A 19,368-nucleotide genomic window follows, 5' to 3' on the forward strand; every position below is an offset into this window, starting at 1 on the left:
TGTTTTTGTGGCTACACTTGTTATGGGTGGGAAGATGATGATGGCCACACGTATTATGTGAGATGGGCCCCAAGGTCGTGGAGGCCACCAAAGGAAGGCAAGGGAAGGGGTGTGAACCTTGGGGGGGAAGGATTTTGTTGGGAGACCCCGTGAATTGTATTTACACCACTGCATGCAATTTATGCTAGAATTCCAACAAGAACTAATATCCCTACAGCTCATTACATGTACAGTTATTTGTTGAAAAAGACATCCGCATTGTAAAAAAAATGTGAAAACAGACCCTAATTAAATACTTTCATCTAACAAATTATTTTTTTAATTACTATATTTGTTCATATCTTGTAATGTTTAATGATCCACACTGTAAATGATTTTGCATGTAAAAGCATTTGTTTTTTTTTAAAGCAGACCTGAACTCAGTACTTCCTCTCTGCGCTAAAAAATATGCAACAGCATAATCACCTTTAAAGAAAAACTTTTCTTTGCTACAGCTGATACAACTCCTGCAATAAATCAACTTTCTGTGTGTCAACTTTCTGCTTTCATGGAAGAAGACAAATTGTTAACAGCCTGTGCTTTGAAATGGGCTTATCTGCCACGGCAGTCAGGTGACACAGGGGAAAGATCAAATTACAACTTATGATTAGTCACAGATGAGGGGGGGAATTAGACAGGCTAAACTCTAAATACACACAGGGTGCATTTCTCTGTTTTCCTTCTGTCCTGTGCAAGAGTTCAGGTCCACTTTAATTCATGATTAGGCCAATTATGAATCACCTTAGTTTGATTCCAACAGAGGAAGGTTTCCTAATGACACATGCCTGTCCTGCTAGAGTATGATATCACTTACACTATGATGTCTATTATTGAAGGCCATATAGTTGCTTAGAGAGGAAACCAGCTTCATATAACTTTCATATTGAATCAAAAGCTGATGAATGTAATCTAATGGTGGTGTGTGTGTGTGTGTGTGTGTGTGTGTGTGTGTGTGTGTGTGGGGGGGGGGGGGGTATTAGATTTCAATTCAGCCAGCTGTGAGAGTGTTGTTAGGCATGCATGCATGGACACAGCATGGCACCATAAATATTAATGAGCAGTGTATATACTGAATATAGTAGTAACTGTGATGGTTCTTACTACAAGGTAGAATTAATTATAGAATAGCAGCATGGGAATTGGCCGTTATTGCCCAGGTTATTTGCATGTCCCCAATGGCAGAGTGGTATGCCATTCTTCTGATTCACTGGTGGGGCTGTTCAGCAAGGGGAAACCGCATGGAAAAAAGGAATGGTCCTTTTAATTTAATTGTATATCCTAATCCTAACATTTGTATAGTGCTTTTCTCCTGTTGCGCTCAAGAGCTGCAGCCACAAGGGGCGTACTCAAGGGGGCCACCCTGCAGTGTTAGGAAGTCTTTCCCAAGGACTTCTCACTGAATAGGTACCCTAGCCAGCCCAGAACCCTGGTCTCCCACAGCAGAGCCCTTAACCAGTACACTATCCAGCCACTATTTGTACATGAAGAATAATGGCCAGCATGTCACTAGACCCACCTCTCTATACACAATTCAAAATATGTGTGTGTGTCCAGTGTCATCCACAAGGCAAACCTCCGTGTGTGTGTGTGTAGTGCTTTTTGAAATAAAAATGGCCGCTCTCATGCAAGCACTTTCATTTACATTTTTGCTGTAGTTCAAGGGATAAAAGTATTACGGTAGCTCATGATCAGTTTTAAAAAAAAAACACATTACACTTTCTCTCCTGGATGTTTACTTTTGTAACCTTGCCCAATCTCAGCCCAAGTTACTCAAACTGAATTGTTACAATTCTCCTCTTCTTCTCCATTTTTTTTTAATCACAGCTCTATTCATTAACCTATTTATATGTTAAAAAAAAAGATATTGAGTGAATTATGAGAAATATGTTGAAAATAACATTTTATTGACGAGATTTAAGAGGGGAGTCTGGATAACTTTTCCCGAGGGTCTGAAAAATAAGAATAAGGAACACCCTTCTTAAATATGTAATTTAATATACTCTTGTTAAAATATATATATATATATATATATATATATATATATATATATATATATATATATATATATATATATATATATATCTATATATATATATATCTATATATATATCTATATATATATATATATATATATATATATATATATAAATTATATATAAATATGTAGACCACAGTAGGGATATTGGATTGTAAAACCTCTCTGAGGGAAAGTTAGCAACATGTAATGACAAAAAAAAGGAAGAAAAAATATCCAGGGAGCTGACCTATTATGGCATCTTCAGATAAAGTCAAAAGATACCAATTGTAAGATGGGTGTTTACCTGTAATGATTGCTGATATGCAGCAAGCACTGTCTGGGCTTTCGGGGAATGTCTTCTACTGCCTCATCCTCCTACTATTTAGGTAATGCTCCAGAACCAGCCTTGATATTGCAAAGGAGAGATGTATGGTGGGAAGGAGGAGGGGGAAGGCAGTCAAAAGGAATACACAGCCCCCCCCCCAAGAATGGATAATGATACATGAGAGCTTAACCTTTCAGAAAGGATACTTTAAAGGGAAGGTCTGAGCAAAATAAAAAAAAAAAATCTACTTACCTGGGGCTTTCTCCAGCCCCTGGCAGCCGATATGTCCCTCACTGCAGCTCAATTTACAGCCGGTGGCCCGGGGTCCCCTCCATTGCAGATGCTGATCTCTCCAAGTTGGCATCTTCTGCACATGCACGAGCCTGCTGATGCAGCGCTCGTGATTGCAATAACATGGTCTGGAGCACTCTACGCAGGCACAGTAATTCTGCGCCTGCACAGAAAACTCCAAGCCACGTGAGCACAATCACCAGTGCTGCAGCCGCAAGCTCGCGCAGGTGCAGTAGATGACGGCGGGCATCTGCAATGGAGGGGACCCCGGGCCATGGCTGGAAGTAGAGCTGCGGGGAGGGACATATCAGCTGCCAGGGGCTGGAGGAAACCCCGGGTATTAGATCTTCTTTTCCCTCCTCGCATCCGTCCTTGAAGGATAAATAAAAACACCTTTATTGTCAAGTAACGCATTTTGCTGGTCACTGTTATGCTTCACTTATAGATTTTTCCCCTGATGAAGCCATCAGTTTGGTGCATAGCTACATAGAAGACAAAGTACAATGACAAATGTGCGTGTATATATATATATATATATATATATATATATATATATATATATATATATATATATTTTAGAAATTGCACTACGCTCCGTAAGTTACATCTGCTCCAGAGCATTGGGTTAGGATTTCAGCTTCTGGCTTGCCGTTAATGGTCCATTCCTTGCCCCACTGGCAGCGAATAGAAGATAGTGATGAAGCATGTTAGACTGCAGTGAAAAGAATAAGACATGTGACTTTAAACTGCCCATCTATTTAGCACTAAGTGATTCTCTTTCCTCGTTCACTTGTTCATCAGCCCATTCAGCGTTCCATGCAGACTGAAACTACCAGATCAGATTTACATGGACCATTGAACAATTTCCAGCTCTGGGCTAAATGTTTTGAAAAGCTTCCTTCTAATTTCAGCTCATCTTTGGCCATTTAACTTAAATACTTCCATTCCTGTTGCATTGTATGTTGGAAATCTCTGTCTTGGATGCTTTGACATTGTACTTTAGTGCGTTGTCTCTTTCTTGATTTCGTTATAATTGGTTTCTCAGTCTGCGGTGCATGAGAATGACAGTGTGATGATTTTTTCTGCAGGGGTGGACAAACTGACTGAGAGGCTTGGAGTCATCCATGCATTTTAAGAACCAGACTACTGAGCATCCCACACCTTCACATCTGTCTGACAAACTCTGTAAGTAATCCTGTGTATTGCTCTTATATTCTTTCTACGCATTATTTATTAATGTGCTCCTACAGCTCTGTCTTCTTGAATGTAGTCCCAGACTCGGCTGGGATAAACAGCTGGTATTTAGATTCATCATGTTTTTTGATGTCTTTTCTGAGTGTAGCGGGTTATTCAGCGCTATATGTCAAGGTTAGCGCTTGCTGTGCTTGTGTCTGTGCTGTAACCTCCTTGTTCATGTACCCGTAAGCAATGCATTTAATGGCTGAATTTACATTTAAGTACACATTGCTTTTCTCCGTTCTGTGATTTCACAGAGTGCAGGCCCACTCGTGCCACAGGTCACTTGTATAGCCAGGGGTATGATTCACCAATGCTATTTAGCCATGGTATTTATCTTCTATGCAAAAGGGACCGCGGTTTCCGTCCGTATAAATGCTCCTTGGGATGAACTGTCAGCGTAGGCTGCTAATTCGTCTACGAGGGCCAATAATTCATGTCTTACAACCCAGAAATCTGGCCATATAGCCCGTTTGTGAAAGCAAACCCTTAAAAAACAAAACAAAAAACACAAAAGAAAAAACAAATCCCTTGTATACTAAATACAGTTATCTCCAACCTGTAGCCACTCCCGCCTTGGTAACACTATCAATTCATTCACCTTATTCCCAGGCTAAATGCTGTCCCTGTCACCTAGACCTATGATAAACCCTTTGGTGGCCAGCACTACACTTTCCTTATGAAAGCCCTAAATAGTTCTATCATCCCACCCTTCTTATGCAATCAATACTGCACATAGTTCATGGGCATTGGGCACTGAGACAAAGTACGAGGGTGAAGAAACAGAAGAAAGTTAATGGTGAATACATTAACCTCCCTGGCGGTATCATTTCTTAATTTTAGGGTCTTCTCTGAAATCATGCTGCCAGAAAGCCATCAGCAGCCCCAGGACTCACTCACCTGCCTGGGCTCCAGCTCTGCAAGTTTCCCACTGTCCTTCAGGTGACGCTGTAACTCTGTAGTGAGATCACTGACGGTGATCTCACAAGAGGGATTCAAAGCCTCGGAGGACAGGAAGTAGAATGGCTGCCTGCGTCTGGATCCCCCGGGAGGTGGGTAAAAATGCCCGCTGCGCACTATACTCTGCATTGAGCTCCCGGCGGCTAGCCCGAGCATAGCTTGGGGTTACCACCAGGGAGGTTAAGTACCGCCTGGGCCCTCTCTGCTCCAGGGCCCCATAGCAGCTGCTATGGCTGCATGTGCTATTGCTACACCCCTGCGTTTACCACTTCTGTATAAAACTTTGTGCAAGCATGCTACAAACCTGCTCTTCTCGACACCTGAGCTTTTTTTTTTTTTTTCTTTGCCTTGGCACTATTCCTGTCAAATGGACAGAGTTCCCAGCACCACTTCAAAAACATGCAGTGTTTTTTCTCAGTAGATGTTTTTTTTATTTTTAAAGCTCCCAACAAGCAAGAAAAGGCCATAAAATAAGCCATCCCAAGTTTAAAGCATACATCTGGCCTGAAATCTAAAAATCAACTTTTTCCAATACATTTTAGAGATCACCTTAGCCCGACAATTTTATCTGAAGGGGCTGCTCCGTGTAGGATTGCTTCCAACAAGGGCACTAGCTGCAGCCATTATGCCCCTTGTCACATTATATCCGACATCAAGAGCTGGGGTGAATAATCCACTCTAAGGCCAAGTCTGACAGTGTAAGGCGTTTATGTTTACATTATAATAATAATTTGGCAGAATTTATTTTTCTCAGTTAAGCACGGAGGTATGTTCATTCTTTATCCACATAACTCATCACTCTGATCACTCCTCCCCATCTCAGAAATCACTCCTTGAAAAAATTGATTTTTGGCTAAAGTCACATTTTCAGACGGGATGTTCCCTCCTCTTTCCACTCCATTCACTTAAAAGGAAGGAATCGGAGGGTGCTAGGCAGGAGCATTGCAACAAGCCTTTCTTTTCCTTAAGGGAGCTTTGCCTCGGGTCAGGTATCCTTTAACCTCTTGACGACCAGCTAACGCTGATCGGCGTAAACTGGTCGTCTGCGGGTTACCATGGAAACGGCCGCTAGATCGAGCGGCCTTTCCATGTCAGTTCACGGAGGGTGTCTCCGTGAACAGCCGGAGAGCCGCCGATCGCGGCTCGCCGTCAAAATGTAAACACGCGGGGATCGGCGATCCCCGGCCTCTGATTGGCCGGGGATCACCGGCATCTGATAGGCGGAAGCCTAGCCTTCAATGCGCAGGACGGAACTCCGTCCTGCGCATTACAGAGAGAGGGAGGGAGGGAGGTAAGGAGGCAGAGGGCGGAAATGGCTGCGGAGGGGGGCTTTGAGGAGCCCCCCCCGCAAAACGCAGATGGCCGGCGGCGATCAGACCCCCCCGGCAGGACATCCCCCTAGTGGGGAAAAAAGGGGGGAAGTCTGATCGCCCTGGCATAATACTGATCTGTGCTGCAGGCTGGAGAGCCCACGCAGCACAGATCAGCCAATACAGCCCTGGTCGGCAAGTGGTTAAGGAAAGACAGGTTTTCCTCTGCCATTTATCATCAGTGATTTAGGTTCCCACTGATGGCGTAATTAAGCTAGAGTGCTCACATATACTTAGTCGTGGCTACTAGAGGGGGCAGCAGGCGGGCCCCAATTACTCACCCTAGTTCTTATACACCTCCCATCCCCCATAACTGGTGTTTGTTGTGGCCTCACGTTTGGCGTATGGAACCGCATATAGACTATACTCAGAGCCGGATTTTTGGAAAAGCCACAAAGGCCAAGGCGTTGGCAGCTTCAGCCCAGGGGGCACCTGGTGGTCATAAAAAGGGGGTGATACCTATGAAGGAGGAGGCTGCAAATGGGGAGCAATACATGAAAAGGTGGAGCTGTTCATTAAAGAGTGGCTTGCAGTAAATGGATGTTACACATGGAAGAGGGTGCTGCACATGGAATGGGAAGGGGGGATACAATATCCAGCCTTGACTATACTCTTTGTATAATCCCTAGCCTATGGACTCCAAGGCTGTGGGGCTTGCCCTAGGGGTATGGTGTAAATGTTAGGATGGCCCCATCAAAGTTTTGCAGGGGAAACAATGAATTTGTAGTAATGTCCCTTTTAAACTCACTCACATTAAAGAGGAACTGTCGAGAAAATTTCAAAATTTAAAACACATTCAAATAAGAAGTATGTTTCTTTTGGATTAAAATGAGCCATACATGACTTTTCTCCTATGTTGCTGTCACTTACAGTAGGTAGTAGAAATCTGACATTACCGAGGTTTTGGGCTAGTCCATCTCTCCATAGGGGATTCTCAGCATGGCCTTTATTCTTTATAAAGACACTCCTTGAAAAAAAAGATTTATACAAAGATGCTGGCCAGCCTCCCTGCTCGCTGCACATTTTTTTTGGCAGTTGGATGTAGCAACTGCTGTTTAGGAAATACTGTTGAAAACAAAGAAAACCTTGAGAACCCCCAAGAGAAGATGGGCTAGTCCAAAATCTGTCGGTAATGTCAGATTTCTACTACTTACTGTAAGTGACGGCAACATAGGAGAAAAGTCATTTATGGCTCATTTTACTCTGGGAGAAACGTACGGTACTTCTTATTTGTACAGTATATGTTTACATGTATTATACATTTTCGCGACAGAGGTCCTTTAAATTATATCTGACCATATGGCATATAATCTGAGTTTTAACTGAATATGTAACTAATGACCGGTGCATGGATGTACAATATGTACTGTAATATGGAGGGGAGCAGAAGGCCACATGAACAGGACAATGCAACTAAAACATCTACATAGTAGATAACCATTCTGGAAAGAAGGGTCAGCGGCACTGAATGGGGGAGGCCCACACAGATTTTAGAGTATCCTCTATTTTTATCACAAAGAATTGGTTTGGGCAGCAGTAATCTAATGGCTTTGTAAGGCTTATGTTATGCCAACAGATTTATAGAATTGATCACAGCTGCAGGTAAAGATGACAAAAAATATTCATGCTTTTTTGTGACTTTTTTTTTTTACGGGGCTGCAAGCTTTTCGAGCCATAGCTTCCATTGTTGGTAATATTTACAGATGAAAGTTGCAGTGTTGGATAATATATACACATTCTGAACAAAGAAACCAGAGGGGTATCACTTCTGAGAAGCAGGCCACAGCATGAGGTGTATGAGCGTCCTCATTGTAAAAGAAAACTTTAAAACTAAAGGATAGAGGAGCATTGGTGAATATAAATGTGTACAGAAGTTTCATACACAGAAGGATAACACTTGGTTTATGACGTCTGTCGCATTACTTTAAAAGGAATTCCCGGAGACCAGTCTATGTGACCCTCCATACTTTACAGACAGCAATACGTGCGCAAATGAGATATTTTATTTACCTTTCCTTTAACCATTTAAGTACCAGCAATTTCTGGCCCCTTAAGGACCAGAGACTGCTGGTAAAAAAATTGGGCTCACCAACATCAAGCTGAATGAACTTATTGCTCTTTTCCGTTCATGCCGCTCTTCTGTCACTGAAGCCAACTTGCTCTGCTGTCACTATGACAGAAGAGCTCCGTGGCTGGCCAGTAGCCGATTTGATTGGCTCCTGACCCTGTGATCACTGTGGGCCAATGTGATTGGCTCATAGTGATCACAGGGTCAAGAGCCAATAAAATCAACTCCTGACAAGCTCACATAGCGATGGCAGAGCGAGTGGGTTGCAGCAACGGGATAGTGATGCGATTGGTGGTAGCATGCGGCACGGTAATTGTAATCTACAACCCGGCAGACATAACAGGTCCCAAATGGTGTGGATTTCAACTACCAATGTTAAGAGTCCCGAGTCCAGTGCCATCTGCTGTGTCTCATAACCTTGACCTCCAGCCTCCCTCCTTCACTGCATGTACCAGTGATCATCATCAGACTAGGACCTGGTACATGTAGACAAAGCTGGCTAGTGTACAGGGCAGGTGTGCACCATAATCATTACTGGAATGGGGAGAAGCGACTAAACTATTCAACTCCACTCTGTGTAAGAGGAGTGCGGGCAACTACACCACCAGGGAGAAAGTACTAGGGGCCACTATAAAGGAGCACTGTATAGGGATCACTAAAAGTGGCCACCATGTTAGGGGCATTGCATAGGTTACCCTACAAAAGCAGATTGGCTCTAGATAAAGAGAACTTTAATTGGCAGCAATATAAGGTGAAGCAATATGTAGGTGACACTATATTTCAGAAACACCATAATGTGCGGGGGCATTATAAAATGGGAAAGGGGCACTAAAATAGGACAATATAAAGGACAGCACTATACGAAAAAAAAATAAGAGAACATTGCTATTTATTTTGAAATCAGCACATTTTGAGCATAACAACCATTCTATACCAGTGTATGTTAAATTCCTACACAAGCACACCTCATTCTGCTGTATGAGGTACTGATTAGGCATTCACCTGAATCAAATCTGTTTTAATGAGAAAAAATATTTTAAAACCCCACTGCTGCAATCAAAACTCTTTATATGTGACCAGATGGATGGCAAAACACTGCTAGAAGTAAGTCTAAGGTGACCAGGAATTTAAAAATAACTATTGACCATACCGAAACAGGTGAAAAGAAAGGCTTTGAGTGAGGAAATGGAAGGCTTTACTGGCACAAGGATGCAGTGAGCATCAGGATGCTTCTTTGCTCAAAATTTCAAACACAGCAGTGCACTAAAAACGCATCAAGCAACAAGCACTGGGGGCAACAACCTGGTAGGGGATGAAAACTAATCAACACTGAGAGGAATGACCATAAACTAATTTGAATGTCACTCAAGATCTGTAGGCTGACATCAAGTGAACTTCCAATACAGTATCAAACTGAGACTAGGGTTGAAATACATGGCAAGAACAGTTATAAACAGACTCCTAAAGGCAGGACAGGTCCCCTTAGGGCTGGTTCAGACGGACGTTTGGAGGCGTCACGTTCGTTGGCGCCGTGGTTGCGGGCTTTCAGCAGCGTTCGTGTTGCGTTCAGGTGCGGATGTAGCGTCCAGGGGCTCCTTGAACGCCAGGGAAAAATCGGGACCCGAACGCCGCGTTCGTGCAAACGAGCTTGAAAGCTTGGTACAAACGCTCCCATTCACTTGAATGGGAGCGTTTAACACCAAGCCTCGAACGCTGGCTGTAAACGTTCCGCAAGCGTCCGTCTGAACCAGCCTAGTCAGGAAAAAAACATTCATCAGTGAGAAGAAGAGTCAGGCTGAGGTTTGCTAAAGACCACTTGAATTGGGCTGTAGTAGATGTTTGGAGTAATGTAATCTCTGTGCCCAGTTTTTAGCTTTGCCCAACACCTTGTCATCTTATGGTTGGATGGAGACCTGGAGAAGCCTACAACCCACAGTGTCTCATACTGGATGATTGTCAGTGATTATTTGGAGGTGCTTCAGCAGGGCTGGAATTGGGCAGGTGTGCATTTTTGAAGGAAGCATGAATGAAGCCATGTGCACGGTTGTCCTAAGAAAATATTTGCTACCTTCTGCTAAGACTATTTTCCACAGCTCAGAGAACAATGTCCCATTCCATACAGCCTGGAGAGGATCACCAAATCAAGAGTCTGTCTTTGCCAGCCCAATCTCCAGATTGGGACCCTTTCTGAATGGCATCAAGAGGAAGATGTCACAAACTATCAAGCAAGGCTGAGTTGTTTGATTTTTGCAGAAAGATTGGGGTACTTATCCGTTAGCCGGGCGCATCCGGCAGGTGGCGACAAAACTCCACCAGAGTTACATCTTTCCCTACTATCCATGTCGGCATGGAGGGGGAATAGTAATTAGCGCCACCTGCCGGTTGCGCCCGGCTAACGGATAAGTACCAAGATTGGTATAAAGTTACTCAACAGCTATGATTGCAAATCGGGGTTAGTCTACCAAATACTGATTTTCAAACCTTCTTTAGTCAAGACATTATTGCAATTTTTTTAAATAATTTTTTTAGTTCGTTCAGCCAAATAATTTCTCTTATTTAAAGGACACCTGAATTGAGAGGTATGTGGAGGCTGCCATATATTCCCTATTAACCATTCAACATGCCTGGCAGTCCAGCTAATCTCTTTAGTTGCAGTATTAGCTTGATCACACACCTGTAACAAGCATGCCCCTTGCAACTAGAGTCCGACAAGATTCAGGGCCCGTTTCCACTATAGCGTTGCGGAATCGCCGGCGAATCACCGCAGGCAAATCGCATGCGGGTGCGATTCCGCATGCGTTTTTTGCCGCGATTTCGCATGCGATTTCGCATAGGTAAGGCTGTATGCGAATTTAACCATGTCACTGCCTGTGTAAATTAACATTAATACCTATGCGAAATCGCATGCGAAATCGCGGCAAAAAACGCATGGGGAAAACGCATGCGATTTCCCAATTAAATACATTGCGTGCGATTTGCCTGCATTCCACACGCAGGCGAATTCTGAGGGCCCTACCCTGCAGATTTTTTCTGCACAGAAAAACGTGCGGGGAAACGCACAAGTGGAAACAGTCCCATCCACTTGTACTGACTGTGCGAATCCGCATGCGGACAACGCATGCGGATTCGCGATAGTGGAAACAGGCCCTAAGGCTGTAGACACACTGGGAGCGCTTTCTGAGCACTTTTCTGAACACTGGACTTTCTCAGCATTTTTTTAAATGCTCCCATTGACTTGCATTAAAATTGGCACAATAGTGTTTTTTTTTTTTTTTTGACGAATCACATTTGGAATTCTACCATGCTTTTATTGGGAATAAATGGAATTATTTTTGTAAAAAAAAAAATGCTCAGAAAGCGGTGATGGCCAGAAAAGTGCTCAGAAAGCTGTCACAGTGTTTTAGGACAGCCAAGCAACAAGTATTGTTTAAATGGCAATAAATATGTCAGCTTCCGTTTCCCTCTAAGTTCAGGTGTCCTTTAAATGTGTTGGCATTTCCTTTAAAAGTATGCTTTAAAGAACAATATTTTGATTTGGAGAAATATTGTCAGTAGTTCTTAAAGGAAACCTGTTCAGTTCAATACTTGCACCTGTAAAAGATAAGACCTGGGAAACTGATCATTTTTTGCAGTGGTATAAAAGGAAGCACTATAGGCACTCTCATGAGGGGTACTATAATGGGTGGGGCTGTACAGGTAATATAATTGGGAGCTCTAAAAGGGAGATTTAGTAGGTTTACAGTAATAGAGGGATGGAATGGGAGCTAAACATTGGGCAATTTCAATTAAAATACTGTTTAAATACCTCTTATAACCACACCCACATTTGGCACAACCATGCTGTAAGATAAAATATGTAATTATCCCACATTACCTTTAACATATTTTATTATTGATACATTGCAAGGAGAAAAAGTAGAAAAAAAATATACCTTTATTTCAAAATAAAATATTACCATGACACATAGAAATAGCTGAACAAAATTTGTTGTTTTTATCTACAATAGCACAAAACAAACAAACAAAAAATGAATACCTGTATATAAAATGTGTACTTTTCATTTTTTTTCCCTTTAAAATTAATTTAAAAATAAATATAATTATTGGAATATATAATGAGAAGGGTGCATTGTTACTTGCAAGCAGAGAAGTTTCCTATCTGTCTGAAAGAAGCAATCCTCATCAGGCCACTACTCAAGAAACCACCCCTAGATTGGTTATTATGAGCAGCTATAGACCTGTCTCCAACCTCCCCTTTTCTGGGAAAAGTTTTTGAGAAGACAGTGTATCTCCAACTTGAAGCCAGGCTGTCAAGGAACAACATCTCCTACAATCTGGCTTCAATCTACACTTGCAAAGACAGAACTTCGCACTGCTTTGCAATTAAACCACTATTGCGGTGCCAGTATTAAGTATACTGGAACTTTTACCATCAATACTGGAATATAAATCAAAACAGAAGTCTCTTAGGTGCACACAACAGGTCAAAAATTTTAAAATACCCATTAAAGATAAAAATGCTAACAAAACTTGCAATTTTGGTATATAAGGACCCTGTACAATGTGTGCATATATAGAAATGATGTTGTCTCCTCTCTGCCTGGCATGTTTTTCCTGATCATTATGCATATATCTGAAGAACACTCTTGGGGTGCATGGGAAAGAGGAGGAGAGGTAGGCAATGAGAAAAGCAGGCAAACATGGTTTTCTTTGTAAAATTGACTTATTTGTTAAAATATGGAGAATGTTGCAGAGAAACTCAACACAGGACTTGCTTGAGAGGTAGTGGATCGCTTTGAAAAGGAGGACACCTGAGGTTGAGGCTGGTTTCACATTTTAAGCGAACATTGCGGTGCCATGCGCCGCCCCAATTGCACCGCACCACAATGCCAGAAAATCAGCTCATCTGACCCTGTAGCAGAATGCACCAACAGAATCATATGCATGGCGCCGCGCCCCTCAAACCACTAGCATACCCCTCGCATGCCCTTTGCAACCCGTCACTGGCCCTCCCCCAGTGGTGTACTCCCTGCTGGACAGGAAGTAAGTCACTGGGATAGACGGCAACCCCTATCATATTTGCATTGTTCCATGCCGCCAACAAATTTAAAACTTCTGCATCGCCCATTTACTTCCATGCATGAGTTGCTGTGAAACTTGCACAGTAACGTGGTGTGTACTTTGCGGCCGGTCAGACACTTCCGGTGCAACGTGCCGTGGCTAGTGTACTGGGCCCCATACACCTTCTTTGCTGTTGTGTTACCTTGCATTCAGGAAGGGTAACGCAATGCAAAGAAAGTGGACAAGTGTAAAAGGGGCCTGAAGGGGGTCAGTCAGATGCCTGCAGGATACAGATTTCAAAACTCACTCATGATAAAAACGTGGAGTTGTGTGTCCTGATAGAAATTATTTGAAAGTAAAAAAGTAATGTTTTGCTGTTTTCTCAGCTGCTAATAAGAACGTGTAGTACATTGTAAAACAGCATATTTACATTTTCTGCATACAGTCTTTGTTCAGAGTGTGTTCTTATTATGTACTGTAATGTCACTTTAACTTTCATCTACAAACAACCCTGACAAAGGTGACTTCATCCTCTGAAAGCCTCCATTAAAATTCTTTTATTATCTTTGCCACAAAAAAAAGGTTTCAGCGTTTCGTCTTCTGATGAACACAGTACAACACAATTTTCGCTGCTTCTGATTATCTGCGATACAGGAAATTAAATGGTGTATGATTAAAAAAAAAACATGATTAAAGATAAATGCATCTCTGCAAATTTACTCCAACAAAGGTTTAATTGGACTGACTAACCAGTCTGACCAGATTAGATTTTTAAGTGATTTTTTTTTCTATTTTCAGCTTCTTCTTTTTTCGTAATAATTTAAAGCTACGCCCTGACATTGTTATGAGGAAGTATAGATGAGAGTGATAAGACTTTCTTTCTAAATATGTATTGTCAATTCGCTGTGCAAACAGTGAGAGGGGATGATTTCCTCTTAATTGAAAGGGGCAGTGTGGAGCAAGAAAGCTACACTACAGTATGTACAATTCAAACATCCAATCAGCTGAGTGGGAGGGAAACAGGGCCAGTTCTCTCATGAAGCAAGGTGAAACACTTGCATCAGGTGCAGAGATTACAGGGGCAGCATGTTTGTACTGTGTTTACACTAACAGCATGCAGTCAGAGTAGGAGGAGAAGCAAAAGGAGAGCAAGTGACGGGAAGAGGTCATCATTGGTGGAAAAACAGCTTATTGTTTTATTTGAAGAGTCTGACAGTGAGTGAGGAGGGAGGAGGCAGGAGAGAAACCGTGTTTCATTCGACTTGCACAGCAGAAGGGAGGAGGTGGCACTGCTGTCCTTACTGGCTGAGGAGGAATGGGGGACAGCTGACTGGCTGAGGTTGAGCAGTTTGTTTGTCACAGACTCACAGCCAGCCAGTGTGTTATTGTGTTGAGCTGCAGCATTGTCATGCCTGAAGTTGTTGACGAAGAGTAATTTGTCATGTGCTATGTGACCATTCCAAATTGGGTAGGGGGGGGGGGGTGCATCCTCCCAAGTTTGCCTCAGGCAGCAAGAAGTCTAGAACCGGCCCTGGAGGTAAACATTTGTGTAATTTGTGTAACTGCAGACATGAGTATGGCCCTGCAGCAATACATTTTTTACAAAAAAATTCAGGAACGCCTGTGAGCGTAGGCCATTGCTAAATAAATAAATACATATAGATTTCACTAACTTTTTGACAACATTTGTGTAGCATTGATATTAAGCATTCATGTGAACTTATGTCTAGCAGCACCTGAGCTGTCAACAATGCAAAGTTCTGTTTTAATGTTGGCAAAAACACCAAACATAAAAATATGTTTCCCCTTCAATGTTCTGGCATTCTTCCCTATGTCCTATCAATCCACTCCACCCCTAATGTAGCGCCCCCCCCCCCAAAAAAAAAAAAAAAAAACATAAAAGCAAGCAAGCCACTCTCTTATGTAGCTACCCCAATGTAAAAAATACTATTTCCCCTGTTATGTAACTCTCCCCAGCATAAACCTCAATATAAAAACCAAATCCCATCCAAGTCATAGCTAGCCCCAAACACCTAACCTCCCCTAATATCACCCCCTTCACACCACCTAAAATAATCCACACCCACAATCCCTGGTTGCAGTATAACTTTTTTCTTTGACCAGAGAAATATGATAGATTTTTCCACTTGATTGAATAATTTGGAAAATCAAACCAATATACCATACATGTATGCTTGATTTCTCTGAAGATTTAAAAAGAAAATGATCAAAAATATTAAACTTTCATTTTTTTATTGCATTTTTCCAACACATCCAATCAGATATTTATTTTTCAAAAATCAGAACAATTATCGCTTTTTTTTTCTCTTGTTTTTTGTGTTCTGTACAAGCAATCGTTTTCATAAAAAAATTTAATATTGATCGACACTGTTGTATCATGCATGACCACCTTTAGGTGTGTGGACACCTCACATGCAGAGGTGTATCTAGGGAAAACAGAGCCTATGGCAACCCTTAAAAAATCTCTGAAAAGATGTAACCAGGTAGCAGAATGTCACCCACATAAAACCTAGAATCTGTATGGAGAACACCAGGGATGCTATGGAGCAGCACCCCCAGTAAGAGGCTCCCATGGCACATGCCATACCTGCACCCCAGTAGATACGCCTCTGCTCACGTCGGGCAGTTCATCTTCCCAGCTGCTGGCCACAAGCGCCATTTGGCTGCAATTACATGCGGCCAAGTGGCAGCGTCTAGTAAAACCCTGTGTTTGACACACGGTAGCTTTACTCAACGGTGATAAAAGTCTCATGTTGCTTCTGAGGACAGCAACTGCTGTACTCAGAGGCAACTCCATGGGATGCCGCCTGTCCATTGCCTGTGTTGAGCGGTAGTGCTCGGCCGGTGAAAGGGAACAGCTGCTCATGAAAATGAGGCCTCGTACTGACTGCTGTGCAATTTCAGCTCCTTCAGTTTTGGTGAGGAGCTCTTTCATCAGCTCTGAGGGGTGTTAAAACTATTGCCACTTAATAGCAGACAATGTTAACAAGTCCAGTGCAGGTTTGCTGGATTACTTATATTCTCCAGTGATTTACAGACCTAAATAACCTTTTGGAAATCAGGTCTAATATATTTGTCATTATAAAACCCGCTATAATAAGATTAACCAGAGGAGCAGAGGTCAGCTAGAAGTGTGGTTGAAATATATATTTAGGAGAGTACAAGCAGCTGCTTTTTATGCTGTATTTGGCAGTAATGACATAGTATGGAGTCCACGGAACACCTGTCATAATGAGAAGATGATTAATAACTAATGCAGTGCAGTGGCGTACCTAGGGCATTTGACACCCGGTGCTAGGTATTGAAAGACACCCCCCCACCCACGGTCCACCACCTGCGGCGCGCTAAGCGCGCCGCGGCGAAAAAATGGGCGTGGCTATGACCGGATGGGGCGGAGCTAATTTAAAAGTGCACCCAAGTTTTAGTCAACCTTTCTCCAGAAAATTCACATCATTGCGCAGCTTTTCTCCAGAAAATACACAAAATGTCAGAAGCTTTCAACATAAAATACACGTAATGCGAGAACATTTCACCAGACATTACACGTTATGTGAGCAGATTTCACAAGAAAATACATTCAATCATGTCGGCAGATTTGACCAGAAAAAATTCATTCAATCTTGCGGTAGATTTGACCAGAACATACACAATGTCAGCACCAGATTTCACCACAAAATACACAATATCGGTAGTTAACCACTTGAGGACCCACCCTTTACCCCCCCTTAAGGACCAGCGCTGGTTTAGGTGATCTGTGCTGGGTGGGCTGTGCAGCCCCCAGCACAGATCAAAGGGCACTCAGAGCGATCAGATCGCCCCCCTTTTTTCCCCACTAGGGGGATGATGTGCAGGGGGGGTCTGATCGCTCCTCCTGGCTGGCATTTTGCGGGGGGGGGCACCTCAAAGCCCCCCTCCGCGGCGAAATCCTCCCCCTCCCTCTCCTACCTGCTCCCCCGGGAGATCTGGGCTGCACAGGACGCTATCCGTCCTGTGCAGCCAGTGACAGGACGTCCCCTGTCACATGGAGGCGATCCCCGGCCGCTGATTGGCCGGGGATCGCCGATCTGCCTTACGGCGCTGCTGCGCAGCAGCGCCGTACAAATGTAAACAAAGCGGATTATTTCCGCTTGTGTTTACATCTAGCCTGCGAGCCGCCATCGGCGGCCCGCAGGCTATTCACGGAGCCCCCCGCCGTGAATTGACAGGAAGCAGCCGCTCGTACGAGCGGCTGCTTCCTGATTAATTAGGCTGCAGCTGGCGACGCAGTACTGCGTCGCTGGTCCTGCAGCTGCCACTTTGCCGACGCACGTTATGAGTGTGCGGTCGGCAAGTGGTTAAACTGACCACAAAATACACAATGACGGTAGTTAAACTGACCACAAAATACACAATGACGGTAGTTAAACTGACCACAAAATACACAATGACGGTAGTTAAACTGACCACAAAATACACAATGACGGTAGTTAAACTGACCACAAAATACACAATGTCGGCAGTTAATCTGACCACAAAATACACAATGTCGGTAGCAGATCTGACCACAAAATACACAATATCGGTAGCAGATTTGAGTGTTGGCAAGCTGATAGCCTGGTGGGTAGGTGGTTAAGGGTGAGCAGCCTGATTGCCTAGTGGGTAGGTGGGCAGCCTGCTGGGTAGCAGTGGTGGGTAGGGGGGCAGCAGTGGTGGGTAGGTGGGCAGCCTGCTGAGTAGCCTGGTGGGTAGGTGGGCAGCAGTGGTGGGTAGGTGGGTAGCATGGTGGGTAGCCTGGTGGGTAGGGGGGCAGCAGTGGTGGGTAGGTGGGCAGCCTGCTGGGTAGCAGTGGTGGGTAGGTGGGCAGCCTGCTGGGTAGCAGTGGTGGGTAGGTGGGCAGCAGTGGTGGGTAGGTGGGCAGCCTGCTGGGTAGCCTGGTGGGTAGGTGGGCAGCCTGCTAGGTAGCAGTGGTGGGTAGGTGGGCAGCAGTGGTGGGTAGGTGGGCAGCCTGCTGGGTAGCCTGGTGGGTAGGTGGGCAGCCTGCTGGGTAGCCTGGTGGGTAGGTGGGCAGCAGTGGTGGGTAGGTGGGCAGCAGTGGTGGGTAGGTGGGCAGCAGTGGTGCGTAGGTGGGTAGCAGTGGTGGGTAGGTGGGCAGCAGTGGTGGGTAGCCTGGTGGGTAGGTGGGCAGCAGTGGTGGGTAGGTGGGCAGCAGCGGTGGGTAGGTGGGCAGCAGTGGTGGGTAGCCTGCTGGGTAGCCTGGTGGGTAGGTAGGCAGCAGTGGTGGGTAGATGGGCAGCCTGCTGGGTAGCCTGGTGGGTAGGTGGGCAGCAGTGGTGGGTAGGTGGGCAGCAGCGGTGGGTAGGTGGGCAGCAGCGGTGGGTAGGTGGGCAGCAGTGGTGGGTAGGTGGGCAGCAGTGGTGGGTAGGTGGGCAGCCTGCTGGGTAGCCTGGTGGGTAGGTGGGCAGCAGTGGTGGGTAGGTGGGCAGCAGTGGTGCGTAGGTGGGTAGCAGTGGTGGGTAGGTGGGCAGCAGTGGTGGGTAGCCTGGTGGGTAGGTGGGCAGCAGTGGTGGGTAGGTGGGCAGCAGCGGTGGGTAGGTGGGCAGCAGCGGTGGGTAGGTGGGCAGCAGTGGTGGGTAGGTGGGCAGCAGTGGTGGGTAGCCTGCTGGGTAGCCTGGTGGGTAGGTAGGCAGCAGTGGTGGGTAGATGGGCAGCCTGCTGGGTAGCCTGGTGGGTAGGTGGGCAGCAGTGGTGGGTAGGTGGGCAGCAGCGGTGGGTAGGTGGGCAGCAGTGGTGGGTAGCCTGCTAGCAGTGGTGGGCAGGTTGGCAGCAGCGGTGGGCAGGTGGGCAGCAGCGGTGGGTAGCCTGCTGGGTAGCCTGCTGGGTAGGTGGGCAGCAGTGGTGGGTAGGTGGGCAGCAGCGGTGGGTAGGTGGGCAGCAGCGGTGGGTAGCCTGGTGGGTAGGTGGGCAGCAGTGGTGGTTAGGTGGGCAGCAGCGGTGGGTAGGT

The 19,368-nt window shown here is 44.8% G+C and overlaps 1 protein-coding gene across 13 annotated transcripts in view; it reads left to right on the top strand.

Annotated features, from left to right (window-relative positions):
* NRXN2 (neurexin 2) overlaps positions 1–19,368 on the top strand; it is a 1,344,669-nt gene that overhangs the window by 391,276 nt on the left and 934,025 nt on the right. For all 13 annotated transcript variants that reach the window (XM_068260058.1, XM_068260059.1, XM_068260060.1 and 10 more), the window contains one exon: positions 3,761–3,857. The gene's annotated coding sequence lies outside the window, so the exon portion shown is untranslated. The remainder of the gene's footprint in view (positions 1–3,760; positions 3,858–19,368) is intronic.

The sequence above is a fragment of the Hyperolius riggenbachi genome, chromosome 11 (genome assembly GCF_040937935.1).
Source record: "Hyperolius riggenbachi isolate aHypRig1 chromosome 11, aHypRig1.pri, whole genome shotgun sequence".
Classification (NCBI taxonomy): domain Eukaryota; kingdom Metazoa; phylum Chordata; class Amphibia; order Anura; family Hyperoliidae; genus Hyperolius; species Hyperolius riggenbachi.